Below are 11,710 nucleotides of genomic sequence, written 5' to 3'. Positions count from 1 at the left end.
CGTCCTCCTGTTGCGCTCCTGCTCGTGGCTCCTGGACCGGCTCAGCAACTAGCTCGTGGACAGCGTCGGTCGTGGCGTCTACACGAATAAAAATATGCCAAAACAACAGATCAAAACCCAGCAATACATGAGTGCTGCTGATGCGATTCCAAAAGTTAAACATTTTAGCCTGAAGTGTTTCCAACGAAAACAACTACTAAAACGACTTAGGTTAGCATGGATTAACAAGAGTTTGCTTTGCATGCACGAAACAAATAACTAACCCTAGCAAGCCAGCAAAGTATAAAATAGATCTACTCAAAAGCGCATAGCAACAGGCCACGAAACTTTTACAGTGGATTACACATGAAATGAGTAAGCCACTACGAATTTTTCATAATTTTTAGAGTAACAAAACAAGTGGTACAAAATAAACTAGGTTAAACACAAATTGAATTTTTCATCAGAGAAAAAGTGACAACTGCTCTGCACAGCTATTTTTCCTTGGAAGATATGATTTTAGAAACTAACAAATTGGGTTGCAATTTTTGGATTTTTCTACAAATTCTAGGCAAATTATAAATTTCTCAGCCGGAATAAAGAAAAACAACTAAAAGATAAAAAAGGGGGGGAGGGGGAACTGACACCGGGCCCCACTTGCCAGTGGCCCAGGCCGGCCCCTTCCTCCTCTGCTTTGCAGCGCACGGGCGGCGCGGGCCAGCGTAGTACGCGGCGGCGATCACCGCCGGAGGGGCCGACCAGGCGGCGCTGCGGGCGGCGCCGCGAAGAGGACTAGGGGCGGCCGGGGCTGCAGGCGGCGGACGGCTAGCGGGGAGGGCAGGGCCAAGGGCGGCGGCGGCATGGCGGCGCAAGGCCAAGGCGGCGGCGCGTGGTGTTCGGTCGGCAAAGGGGAGCCGGCGGGCGGCGGAGCGGCGGCAACGGGTTCTCGGGGGCCTAGGGGGGCGGAGGCAGCGCACGGGGCTAGAGCAGGGGGAGCCGGCGGCGTGAGCAGGTGGCGGGCGGCGCGTTCTGCGGCGGCGCGGCGGCGCTTCGACGGCGGCGGCCGCGGATTAGGGTGGGGAGAGGGTCGGGGAGCGAGAGCAGGTTGCGGGGAAGCTCACCGTGGGTCGATTTTGCGCGGAGGAAGGCCGGAAGGTGGTCGTCGACGGAGAGGGGCGAAGCTCGGAGCGGAGCTTCAATGGTGGACGGTGGTCTGATGCGCGATTTCGGCCGGGTAGGGCTCGGCCGCGCTCGTGGAGAGATGGACGAGCTTCGGGGCGAGGTGTAGTGGGTTGGAGCGCGATGAATCGAAGCGGGGCGGCGAGGGTTGGCCGGAGCGACTAACGACGGCGATGTCGCTCGGTTCTGCTCGCTCGCTCGAGCTCGACCTAGCTCAGAGGAAGGAGGAAGGAGGATTGGGACGGCCCGGGAAGCTTCGAGGCGTCCGTGAGAGGAGAAGAGCGGCGCCGGGCGCGATTGCCGACGCGTGGACGCGCTCGCCGGCGTTCAGTCGCCGGTATGGGCGCGGGCGTGCACAGTGCTGAGCACTGGAGCTGCACTGTTTGCTCGTTTAATGATTTTAGCCCGAGTTTGACAAGTTGAAACTCAAAATTCTATATGGGAACATGAAATTTGGCCAAAATAAAAGTTGTAGAGAACAAGAAGATCTACAACTTTCGTTTTGGGTGAAAGTTGATTTGGAGCTCGGATCAAGGGCAAAAACGAGATCGAACACAGCTAAGTAGCTGTTTAATACGCGAACGTGATTAGCGTTAACGACGAATTCGAGTCCACGATTAGCGAGTTAACTCATGCTTAGCGAGACGATTAACACAGGGGTGTTACAATTGCCGCCGCCGAGCCCCACCTCACCGCGGAGCCCCCATCTCCGGTCTCCCTCCGCCCCAACGGAGCCCGGGAACGGGATCGCCACCTCCCATTGGTGCTCACCGGCCCCCTCCTCTGTCCGCTCCGGCCACCGAAAATACAAAGAAAATATACTTTATATTAGATCTCAAGTTACAAGCATGAGTTGTTAGCCATTTTTGGTCAGTGGGGTACATGTTAGATGTATAACCTTATGTAAAAGTTTCGTGGACAGTTGGCATGCCTAGCTATCAGTTTATTTAAGTCTTGTTTTATGCCTAGGATAGATAGTTTTATTTATCTAAGTTGTTATGATATGTTTCATGGGTTCAAACTTTTACAGTACTTGTATTTTCGTTCCCAGAGTCTACAGAAAAAGTTTGAGAATTTTTAGTTAAATCCAACTGGACCAAATGATTTATGGAGAGGGTAGATACATTAAATCATGAAAAATAGTTCTTGCGCATGAAAAACTGTAATAATTTTTCTAAGTGTTAACTTTGAGTTTACAACCATGCTGGTAAAAGATGAAGCTCTGGAACCTTCTATTTTTGTCTGTAGGTTTTAAACTAGGTTGTTGTAGCTTTATTTTGTCCTATTTATCATGCCCTGTGTATTGCTCTTTTAAATCTGAAAATTTTTCAGTAGACTCACCATCAGTTTAGAAGTGGTCAGTAAAAAGTTTAGCATCTTTACTTGTAGGGTTTGTTCTGTATAAATGAATCTTAATCCTAGCAGTGGTTAATGCATTTTTAGTGTAATCAGGTCTGTACCTTGCATAAAAATTTTAAATCCAGAATCTCTGTGTAACTTTAGTTATGATAAGGACATGCTTAACCTAGTAATAAATGAGAAAAATCCTTTCTTTTGCTGCATAGGGATAAAAGGTAAAATCCCCCCTAATTACTTTGTGAAGTCAGATATAATGATTTTTACTCTATAAATAATTGCCCAAGGAGATGTAGAGAAATTATTTTACAACTTTATAATGAATTAAATTAAGATTGTTACCATCACCACAACTCACGCATATGCATTCGTGTAGATTTGACTACTCTCGCCGACGGTACGTACGAGCTGGTGCCGGAGTCCGAGAGTGAGCAGCGTGAAGCTCAAGTTAACCTAACTGAAATCACTGAAGACCTGAACCAGAGTTCAGAAGAGCCCAGGGCTAGCTCCGCTCAGGAAGGCAAGCCCCGGAGCATGTCCTACCTATTTTTAAATTTATGCAACTGTTATATATTCCTATTTACCTGTGCATTTAAGTTTGTAGGAATTGTTTAGAACCCTAGTTGCATAATTTTAAGTACCTATGTTTGAATACTAGTATGTGTAGGTCGCTAGTTGGCTATGCTAATGGTTCGGTAGAAGTCGAGTGATTTCCTGTCACTCGCGAGTTCGTAGGAGTTGAATGCTTACTACACACTGCAATATAAGGTTTACGGGCGGGGTTGTGTACTTGTGGTACCCCGTCTGTTTAGTGAAAATGGATAAGGCCGCGATGTGTGGTAGTGGTGGTTAAGCGTTTGAACGTACTAACCACATGCCGAGAATATGGTAATCGGTAAGCTGAAGTACCTGATGGAACCGGCCGTGGAACATACTCCCCACTGTCTGGTCTTTGGTCACGCACGGGTGCAGGGCACCCTAGGGCGGTGGGCCTGTTTCATGCCCGGGGAAAAATGGGAAAAGTCGCGTGGGTGATTTCATTCCCATGCGTGTGTTTAGGTCTGCCTGGCCAGGTTAACAAATTCGATTCGAATCGTCCGTCTCTCACGGATATTGAGACTGCTTAACCCTTTTGCCACATAGAGTAAGAAGTGGAACAATGATGATGAGAATTATGATTGAATGATGTAAAATAATTGTTTTTCACCATGTATGCTTTTGGATAGATGCTAATGTAGAACGGTTAATTGAACTAGAACTTGGAAGCTAAAATCAGAAAGTAAGGACTTACTCTTTATTGCTTTTCGGCAAAAACAAAACCCCTCCAGCCAGAAGCCTTGCATGTCTAGTTAGAGGGTTAAATATACCCTAGTCGGGTAAGCCTTGCTGAGTATTAGAATACTCAGCCTTGGTTGTGGCTCCACTTTGTTTTCAGGTGATACGTTTGAAGATCAGATAGCTAGTTTGACCTGGCCGTGTGTTTTACCTCCTGGTTGGTCGGTGGAGTGGGATACGACTCCGGCTAACGATGGCAATGCCGAGTGATGTCATGTACGGGCTTCATCATGACATCATGTATCGTCGTTTAGAACTCGTTTTATTTCCGCTGCAGTGAACTCTGAACTACTTTCAATTCGAACTTCAAGTACTTTTCGGAGATTTCGAACTTGGTTTGTAATAATTAAGTTAAGACTCTGTAATGTAATGTATCTATGAAATGTTGAACTCTCTGGACTCACCTTCGTGTGGGTTGCATGTAAGCTTTGGGTTCGATCGACGCTCAGGTGGATTCTTCGGGACTTTACCCGACAGCACTGCCGAATTACTCCGTTTGAAGTGCTTATTTGCCGGGATTATCTTTAAGATGATGGTTAGCGCACTTGAGCCGGATTAATTAGGGTGGTACTGCCACAGCTGGTATCAGAGCCGAACAAAGCGCACACCCGAGAGTGCGACTAGATTTCAAAAGTTTTCCTTAAAACTTAGCCTCACAATCGCGTTTGGAAAATACGTTGGTTCGCAAAGGATCGTGCATAGTACGTAAAGCCCTAGGGAAAATTATGGGAGTTACTAGGTGGCTATCTAAATTATGGTTTATTTATGACTGACCTCCAGCACATTTCTTTCTGTACTTTAAATTCAGTACTTTACATTATGTAACGACGCACCTACGCTAAGGTAAGACGGTAAGGATCCTCAGTCAGCTGAGGGAGTCTGACCTTCCCGTCGGTGATGCGAACCGAACGCTGCGCTCAAGCAGTGGCCTACTTGAGCTGCTGCCAATATACCGACCATCGGTCAATTATATTGGGAGTAAAAGAAACCGTGAATACGTCACCTCGGTAGCGTATGAGTGCTGTCCATGCAGTGTTGGACGCATGGATGCCGCTTCTATAGTGAGCGGTAATGTATGGGGACGCTTTCATGTGTACTGGCATGAAAGATTCAATGAATATACATCTGTCATTTTTCTGCAGGTACACTAACCACGATTACGTAAGTTAAGAACGGTTAGAACTCGGTTAGAAATATATATATAGGGAGAGATGTAAATTGTGCCATGCCACCGGTGCTAACCCCGTAAGTCCAAAGCTATTTGGCAATTATTTTCCTTGTGAGGACGAATAGGTCGTGCATGCATCATGCTCATAAAATTGAAAGCCAATGAAAATAGATGTGGGTTAGTCGGGAATGTTAAGGTTTGCACACAGGCATGATTCATTTCTCTCAATTAAGGCCTATCTAGAAATCTGTCATTTTCTGCTATATCCTGGAAGATGAATTTAATTGACATGGTAGATGACTTTATCTGTAGGAGTACCAGTGGATAATTTTGCTCCAAAACTTGTCTACTAGCTGCTGTTAAAATCTGAGAATTTTTCGACTAATATACAGTGGGGTACACTAGAAACCTTGACACCCTGTTTTTCTGTCAGCTTTGAGCACCTGGGTTGCACGAATTTTTAGGTCTTCCTAGAGATGTTTTCTGCAGATGTGTTCAACACAAAACTTGTGCCAAATTTACTCACCAAGCTTCTGTAAACATTTGGTAATTTTAGGCTTAGTAGTTTGTCCTCAGCATTCAGTTTACTAGCTCTCTGGTCACTGAAAATTCTGGCCAGACAGCAAAAGAAATCACTAAGGATAGGACCTTCGTAGGCTCTGATCTAGCTCTTGAGTTGACTAGCAAAGTTGTGCCTAAGAACCTTAGGAATGTTCTTGTAAATTTTGAGAATTTTTAGAGCTCTATGCTTCCAGTTATACTCGTTTTCGTGCACTACCTACAATCTATTTTGACCATCACTCATTTGTGCACATCTTTTGTACAGATGGCTGCCCCTGCTCTCCTGGTGTTTGATGAGGATGGGCGTGCACACTCCAAGTGCACACACTGGCAGGGTTTTCCCTCCATTCTTAGGGAAGTGATGCGCGATGCCGGATATCCCAGTCCCCCGCGCTATGTGGGCGAGGAGTTCCATGAGATGGGAGTTGCGCGCTGTCGCGTGCGCATGACTCATGCTCCCCACCCTTTTCCCGCTCACTGGGCTTTCTTGGAGCTGGAGGTAGTTGGACACCATCTGGTTGACACTTGGGAAATTGCAGCCATGACAGCACTCAACAAGTTTTGCGAAAAGAATTATGCAGCTGTCACACTAGCCCCTATTGGCCTCTTCCCAGCAGAGCAGCCCAATGACCCTAATTGGCTTAGTCGGGTCGGACACACTGGGTACCTTCAGCAGAACAGAGCTGCAGAGACTATCTCCATGTCAGTGAAGTGCATGAATGCACTTTACTGCTTGCGGACCTTACAGGCCAAAGCCATGGCCCAGATCATTGCTTCTGCACGGACCAGCCATGAGATAGTGATTGCTAAGAACGAGCAGATCAGGAATCTTGATGCCTATGTTGGCCAACTTGAGGGTCTAATTGAGGAGCGTGATGTTCTCTTGGACGGGAGGGACGCTGACTATGCACTTCTGGAGCAGCAGTTCACCGCCCAACAGGTTCAACTGAATGATGCCTTGGATCACATTGAGATGTTGGATGCTCAGCAGGCCCAGCCCGAGGCCATGGAGGAGGAGCCTCAGGAGGTTCAGGGTATCTCAGGACTTGACACTACGTCTGGAGTGCCCCTGCCACCACTTCCGGGAGCTCACTCACCAGTGAGGAGCGAGTCTTCAGTCAACAACCTGGACGACTTTTAGATGATGTCTTAAGTAGTCTTTCGCGCATACTCCTCTATAGGGTAGCCTAATTTGGATGGTGATGTAATAGGCTAACTAAGAGTTGAGTACCTTGCTTTTGTAATAAGCGCCACTCATATGTAAAAGTACCTTAATCGCTTATGCCTTGGCTAAGAACTTGATGGATGGTTGTAATGGTTTGATTGCAGTTGGATCTATCGCTGCAGAAACTTGTCTAAATTTTTATCCATGTTTCCTTGCATTTATGGGCGATGTGTTGAATACCAAAGTTGTTGAAAATTTCATGATCTAGATGCTCACAAAATTTCAGCATCATTAGACCTGTGTGCCAAAAGTTATGGCCCGAGCAGTGTATCTCGGCCTGCTGAAAAGCAGACTGGACAGAGCGGCAGAAATTGTATTTTTCGCCCACCTTAACTGTCGATTTAGCTTTGGAGTTGAATACCAAAGTTGTAGTATGATAAATTATCTATCTTCTGTCAAAATTTGGGCGCATTTCGATGAACAGAGTGCGAGTTATGGATTTTCTTGTAACAAACAGCGTTGCTGTCCCTGTTATTATCATACTCGTTCCAGTTCTACTTTTCCGCGCTTACCCTTCTGTACTTGGGGAAGTCATATGTCACCCTACTAATGAGAGAATTTGCCATTCCAGATGGTGGGAGCGACACGTGGCAACCCTGAAGGTTTCGGGGATGCGAATGGTAGCGGATCGCAGCGGCCGCCACCACCGCCACCCAACTTTGCGGAATATCTGGCCGCCCAAACCGAGTTACTCCGTCAACTCGTCCAGGGACAGCAACAATAGCAACAGCAGCGGGGTGGACCCAATGTTCATCAACCTCAAGCTGCTGGTTACCCGGAATTCTTGGCAACTCAGCCTCCTCTGTTCAACAAGACAGAAGAGCCACTGGATGCGGATGTTTGGATTCGCACAATCGAGTCCAAGTTTTCACTACTTCTGGCGCCATGCTCAGAGCAAAACAAGGCTCGCTTTGCCGAGCAACAGCTTCGCGGTTCGGCGCGTCTTTGGTGGGATAACTACCTTGGCATGCTCCCAGCTGATCACCTTGTCACTTGGGATGAATTCAAGACTGCATTCAAGGGTCACCATATTCCAGAAGGACTCATGGATAGGAAGCTGAATGAGTTCCTGGCTCTTACTCAAGGGACATGTACAGTTCTCCAGTATGCCCAAGCTTTCAACAATCTCTGTCAGTACGCGGGCTATCATGCTGACACCGATGCTAAGAAGCGTGATCGTTTTCGTAGAGGATTAAATACCAATCTCAAGGAACGGTTAAACCCCATTAGCGTCGACACATACAATGAGCTGGTTAATCTCGCACTCACTCAAGAAGACTGTATCATGGCTCACTGTGCTGAGAGAAAGAGGAAAGCGCCAGCTGGACCCTCTAGTGCGCAGCCACAGAGGTATCGCGTAGTGCAGAATGTTGCACCCCAGATTCCTCAGAAAGCCCCTCAGCCAGGGCGTTGGGTTATCAGGCCTCCACCGCAGCAGAGCGTTGCACGTTTCCCTGTTCCTCAGTTAACTGGCCCAAGGCCAACTGCTCCACCGCCAGCCCGTCCAAGTGAGGGAAATCGTTGTTTCAATTGTGGGAGCTCAACTCATTTCGCCCGGGAGTGCCCGCAGCCCAAGCGACAAAACCAGGGCCAAGGCTCTATTCAGAACAACAAGAACAAGGGCAGAAGGCAGACTGTTCAGGTCAGGCAAGGATGCATCAATTTCACCACTCTTGCAGAACTTCCTGAGGGCGCACCAGTGATGATGGGTACGTTTTCTATCCACAACAAGCCTGCAGTTATATTATTTGATTCTGGTGCATCACATAGCTTCATTGGTGCAAAATTTGGTGCAAAAGTGGGTTTGGATTTTATTCACACAAAAGGGTCATACATGATATCAACCTCAGGGGGTAAAATTGCTTCGAACCAAATAAAACGACTTGTGCCACTCAAGTTGGGTAGCCTAACCATCAACACCGACCTTATAGTCCTACCACTGGAGGGTATAGATATCATCTTGGGGATGAATTGGATGACTCAGCATGGGGTTATAATAGATATTCCCGCCAGAGCTGTTGAATTAAATTCACCAAAATATGGAGCCACCACTCTCTATTTACCATTCCGAGAGTGTGTTAATTCTTGTGCATTTGCCATGAGCGCATCCAAACTAGAAGAAATTCCTGTGGTATGCGAGTACACCGATGTTTTCCCGGATGACTTGCCAGGAATGCCACCAGATAGAGAGATTGAGTTTATTATTGAACTACAACCAGACACTGCCCCTATCTCAAAGAGACCGTATAGAATGCCACCTAAGGAGTTGGCCGAGTTAAAAATTCAACTTCAAGAGCTTCTGGACAAAGGCTTCATTCGCCCCAGTGCATCACCTTGGGGTTGTCCAGCTCTCTTTGTAAAGAAAAAGGATGATAGTTTGAGGTTGTGTGTGGACTACCGACCTCTCAATGCGGTGACAATTAAAAACAAATATCCACTTCCCCGCATTGATGTTCTCTTCGATCAACTGGCTGGAGCTAGGATTTTCTCAAAGATTGATCTTCGCTCTGGTTATCATCAGATCAAGATTCGTCCATGTGATATTCCTAAAACCGCCTTCTCCACACGATATGGACTCTATGAATATTTAGTCATGTCTTTTGGTCTCACAAATGCACCTGCCTACTTCATGTATCTCATGAACTCGGTATTCATGCCTGAGCTTGACAAGTTCATCGTGGTTTTCATTGATGACATCCTTATTTATTCCAAGAATGAGGAAGACCATGCTAAGCACCTGCGCATTGTTCTCCAACGTCTTCGGGACCATCAGCTCTATGCTAAATTTTCCAAGTGTGAATTCTGGCTATATAGTGTGAAATTCTTGGGCCACACTATTTCCCGCGAAGGCATAGTTGTGGATCCTAGCAAAGTGCAAGAAGTGATGGACTGGAAACCTCCTACCTCCGTTCATCAAATTTGTAGTTTTCTTGGTTTAGCCGGATATTATCGCCGATTCATTCCGGATTTCTCCAGAATTGCTAAGCCAATGACTGAACTATTGAAGAAAGGAGTAAAGTTTGTGTGGGATGAAAAATGTGAAAAGGCTTTCCACACCCTAAGGGAGCAGTTGACTACAGCACCTGTCTTAGCTCAACCTGATAATACCAAGTCCTTTGACGTGTATTGTGACGCGTCGGGTACTGGTCTTGGTTGTGTGCTCATGCAAGACAATAGAGTTATTGCTTATGCGTCACGAGCTCTTCGACCCCATGAGCAGAATTATCCTACTCACGACCTTGAATTAGCAGCTGTCATTCATGCTCTAAAGATATGGAGGCATTATCTTATGGGTACTCATTGCAATATCTACACCGATCACAAAAGTCTCAAATATATCTTCACTCAAGCTGACCTAAATATGAGATAAAGACGGTGTCTAGAATTAATCAAGGATTATGATCTTGAGGTGCACTATCACCCAGGCAATGCTAATGTTGTAGTAGATGCACTAAGTCGCAAAGCTCATTGCCATTGCCTAGCCGTGGAATCCTATTCTGAAACCCTCTGTCATGAGATGAGGAAGCTCCAGTTGGAAATGATTCCCCAAGGCACTTTAAATCACATCTCAGCTGAACCAACTCTTCATGATCAAATAATCATGGCACAGTTACATGATAAAGGTGTGGGGATCATTAAACAAAAACTCTCTCAAGGAGAAAGGAAGTATAAGTGTTTTCGTCAGGACCATAACGGAGTCCTATGGTTTGAAAGTCGTTTAGTTGTTCCGAAAAATCATGATCTTCGGAAGCAAATTCTCGACGAGGCACATCTTTCCAAATTTTCTATTCACCCGGGCAGTTCCAAGATGTATCAAGATCTTAGGTAAAATTTCTGGTGGACTAGGATGAAAAGGGAAATTGCTAAATATATCTCGGAATGTGACACCTGTCAGAGAGTAAAAGCCAGCCATTTGAGAGTAGCCGGGTTGCTTCAACCTCTGCCTATCCCATCGTGGAAATGGAAAGACATAAGTATGTACTTCATTGTTGGATTACCCAACACATCCCAGAAGCACGATTCCATTTGGGTTATCATAGATAGACTCACCAAGACGGCGCATTTCATTCCGGTACATACTACTTACACTGCCAAGAAGTATGCTGAGATCTATCTCGATCGCATTGTTTGCTTGCATGGGGTACCCAAGACAATCATTTTTTTATCGGGGAACACAGTTCGTTGCACGCTTTTGGGAATAGTTGCAAGCATCTCTTGGGACAAAATTGATTCGAAGCTCAGCTTATCACCCACAAACTGATGGACAAACTGAGAGGGTGAACCAAATCCTGGAGGACATGTTGAGAGCTTGCGTCATTCATTATGACAAGAGTTGGGACAAATGTCTAGCTCTGGCGGAGTTCTCATACAACAATAGTTATCAAGAGAGTTTGAAAATGGCACCATTTGAGGCCTTATATGGTCGACGGTGTCGTACCCCTTTGAGCTGGTCGCAAGTCGGAGAACGAGTGGTATTCGGACCCGATCTCGTAACAGAGGCAGAAGAGAAAGTAAGGGTAATACAAGAGAATCTAAAGGCCGCTCAGTCTAGGCAAAAGAGTTATTTTGATAAAAGGAGAGACCCTTTGCAATTTGAAGTGGGTGATCATGTCTATCTTCGAGTCTCGCCAACCAAGGGTGTGCAGAGATTCGGAGTAAAGGGCAAATTAGTTCCCCGATATGTTGGCCCTTATGAAATCACTGAGATTTGTGGACCCGTAGCCTATAGACTGCGACTTCCTCCTCGACTTGCAGCAGCACATGATGTTTTCCATGTTTCTCAACTCAAGAAATGTGTTCGAGTCCCCACCGAGATCATTGAACAAACAGAGATATTGGTAGAACCAGATCTCTCTTATGTCGAGTATCCTATCAAGGTTCTTGATCAAAAGGAAAGGGTCACTCGA

This window comes from Panicum virgatum, chromosome 1K (genome assembly GCF_016808335.1).
Source record: "Panicum virgatum strain AP13 chromosome 1K, P.virgatum_v5, whole genome shotgun sequence".
Lineage (NCBI taxonomy): Eukaryota > Viridiplantae > Streptophyta > Magnoliopsida > Poales > Poaceae > Panicum > Panicum virgatum.
Note: the sequence above shows the minus strand (reverse complement) of the source record.